Source organism: Bos grunniens, chromosome 15, assembly GCF_055505025.1.
Source record: "Bos grunniens cultivar Pamir isolate PY7600 chromosome 15, Bosgru_T2T1.0, whole genome shotgun sequence".
Lineage (NCBI taxonomy): Eukaryota > Metazoa > Chordata > Mammalia > Artiodactyla > Bovidae > Bos > Bos grunniens.
The window spans coordinates 15,622,881-15,626,175 of NC_141179.1; the positions used below are offsets into that span (position 1 = coordinate 15,622,881).

At 46.6% G+C, this 3,295-nt stretch overlaps 1 non-coding gene across 1 annotated transcript; it reads left to right on the plus strand.

Moving 5' to 3' along the window:
- Positions 1-928: 928 nt before the first annotated feature.
- On the plus strand, positions 929-1,032 carry LOC147357344 (U6 spliceosomal RNA). Its single transcript, XR_015142545.1, has one exon. It is a non-coding gene; the product is annotated as a U6 spliceosomal RNA (small nuclear RNA).
- The last annotated feature ends 2,263 nt before the right edge of the window (positions 1,033-3,295 follow it).

Sequence of the window (3,295 nt, forward strand, 5' to 3'; positions counted from 1 at the left end):
CTCCTCCTTCCCTGCTTCCCCGTCTGGGCCTCCTGGGCTCCACATCCCTCTCTCCCATCCCTCCTCCACCACCCCCAACAAATCTCCCCTTGATCTTAGACCTGGTGGGCCTTGCCTGCCCTGCCCTAGCTTTTGTTAATATACACAGTGTTGTTTTGTAAACACAGTGGATACTGACACCTATCCTAGCAGTACACTTAGCTTACTTTATTTCTTTGGGAGTAGGGAGCTGGGAGAAGGGGAGTTTGTGCCAAAGTCTATCTCTTTTCAATTGCCTCTTATTCACCTAGCAAATATTCATGGTGCGGTTTCTGTCTGCTGAGCACCGGACTGGTACCGCCAACAGGAAGCTGAACAAGACAGAGCCCCTGAGCTGACCATCTAACTCTGAAAAATAAGGGTAATATCACCTCTCCTTCTGTGCAGGGCTGTCTGTCCTTCAGTCATTCACTCACTTATGCAACAGAGGGGTGTTAAGCACCTTCCATCCTGCCAGGCACTTTGTAGGAGCTTTGAACAGGGACTCTGCTACTCAGGACCTTAATGGGGAGAGACTCAGCAGAGAACTGTTATCCCATAAGGTCCCTTTGTGGGCCAGAGGAAGACTTCTCATGCGCCGTTGCTCAGTTGTGTCCAACTTTGTGACCCCGTGGACTGTAGCCTGCCAGACTCCTCTGTCCATGGGATTCTCTAGGCAAGAATACTGGAGTGGGTTGCCATTTTCCTTCTCCAGGGGATCTTCCCAACCCAGGGACTGAACCCGCATTTCCTGCATTGCCAGCATTGGCAGGTGAATTCTTTACCATTGAGCCACCTGGGCTTCCCAGAGGTAGACTTCCCACTGCCTAAATGATTCAGGAAAAGGCTCCATAGGTCTCTTGGAGCTAACTCTTGAAGGACTAAGTTGCCTGGTGAAGGATAGAGAAGGGTGCTCGCGTGGAAAACACACATACTAAAATTGGAATGATGTAGAGATTAGCATGGCCCCTGCACAAGGATGACACACAAATTCATAGAGCATTCCATTTTTTTCTCATTAATTTTTTGTTTTAATGGAGAAGGGAAAGGTACACAGGCAACATCACAGGCGAGGGTAGAGAGATGTGAAAAGGAGACTGCTCCAAGAAGGCATATTGACGTCTGTGGCTCTAGGTGGGTATGCGAAGGGGAGGGTAGGAAGTGAAAAGTGAAAGGTGGGCTAGAGCCAGCAATGGGAAGACCCCCACTCCTTCCTGCCGGGCCATCATTCACTAATCTAGGGTGCTACTACCACTTCTCACATGCTCCAGAGGGCCTGGGGCTTTCCGCTCCTCACCTTTTACCCTGAAAATCTCTTGTCTGTTCCCTTGACCACATCCAGCACTGTCCCTCAAGGATCCTTCTCTTCAGACAGTGACCTTGGCACCACTTGGCCCCAGGACCTCGTATGAGTCATCAGCCCACCTCGCAGACTGCCAACCATTATGGCAGGAAGAATCTCAGGGCCCAAATGCTATACAAGTATTTAATTATGGGTCCACAGTTTAATTACTTAGTCCAGCTTTATGTGACTTAATTTATAAATATAATTTACAGTTCCCTTGTTTCTTTCTCCTGCCATTTAGCTCATTAGGCTCAGAGCCAGTAGTGAAAAGATAAGGCAGAGAGGGCAGGGTACTGGGAGAAGTCTACTCTGGCAAGAAGCATTTTATCACTGGTACTGTTAAGAATTTCCAGTGGGAGATGATCATAAAAAGGAGATAGACTTGTAGTTGGTTTTATTATTGTTTTTAAATCTCATAAAGCCGGTACCCATCCCCCTCCCCTTCTCCCCCATTGCCTGCACCCAGGAACGACCACACCTCCATGTCTCTGCTCCAGATACAACCTTTAGTTCCACATTAAGGCCAGCTCTCTGCAACAACCTGCTGGGCATTTCCCAGAGGACTTCCCAAAGAGCATTTATTTATTCCACCAGCATTTATTTCCATACCTACTATGTGCAAGGCACTTTCGGCCAAGAAATGAAAAGCTGGGATAAAACGCAATAATTAACAGCTACTGCCTACTCAGTATGCACCAGGCATTATGCCAAAGTGTTGCAAACATTGCATATAGTTTTCAGAATGAAGAAATGAGGCTCTGTTTGTTCAAAGCAGTGGCTCTGGACCCTGGCTGCATATTGGAGTCACCTGGGGAACTCTGATGCTGGAAACCATCCTTTAGAGGTTCTAGTTTCATTGACTTGCAGTATGGCCTGGACATCAGATTATTAAACAAAACCTCCTCAGGTCATCTGATGTGCAGCTATGTTTAAGAATCAATGATATAAGTAATTTTCCTAAAATCTCACAAATAGAGCAGGGAAGGCAGGCAGGCTGGCCAGTTGGCCTCCTGAGCCCTACTATGTGCCAGACCCAGCTCTAGGTCCTTTCACTACTAAGTGATAAAACAGATGACAAATGCCATAAAAAAGATAAAACACTATTGCAGGTCAAAGGACAATGAATGCAGGGAATCCTTTATGAAAGAGGTCACTTATGGGTTATTTTTTTCAAGAATTTGCAGGCTACGCAGAAGTGGTGGAAAGGATCAGGCTGGACTTCCAGGCAGAAAGAACCATGTGAGCAAAAGTGTGTAGCTTGGGAAACATGGCAAATGGATAAGAAACAAGAAACAGATCCCGTGTGTGAAAAGACAGCTGAAGGAAATTTGGCAGGAAAGTCAGGGACAGGTTGTGAAGGACAAGGCTTCCCAAACCATTTGAGGTTGAGGCACATGTGGAATAATGATTACATTTGTAGTACAAACCAAGGTAAGTGGACAAGGCTGTCACCATCTGTCTTAGTCTGTTCAGGCTGCAATTACAAAATTGTTCTTTACCTGCTAAGTCATTTGACTCTTTGTGACCCCATAGACTGTAGCCTACCAGGCTTCTCTGTCCATGAGATTTGTCAGGCAAAAATACCAGAGTGTGTTGCCATGCCCTCCTCCAGGCGATCTTCCCAACCCAGGGATCGAACCCGTGCCTCCTGCACTGCAGGCAGATTCCTTACCACTGAGCCATCTGTGAAGCCCCACAATAACAAAATATCAAAGGCCTAAAAACAATAGAAACTTATTCCTCCCAGTTTTAGAGGCTGGAAGTCTAAGAACATGAGTCCTGTAGATTCAGTGTCCGGTGAGGACCCACTTCCTCATCAACAGCAATCTTTCCACCATAACCTCACATGGCCAAAGGAACAAGACATGTCTCCAGTGTCTCTTTTATAAGGACACTAATCCCACTCAAGAGGACTCCAACCTGATGAGCTAA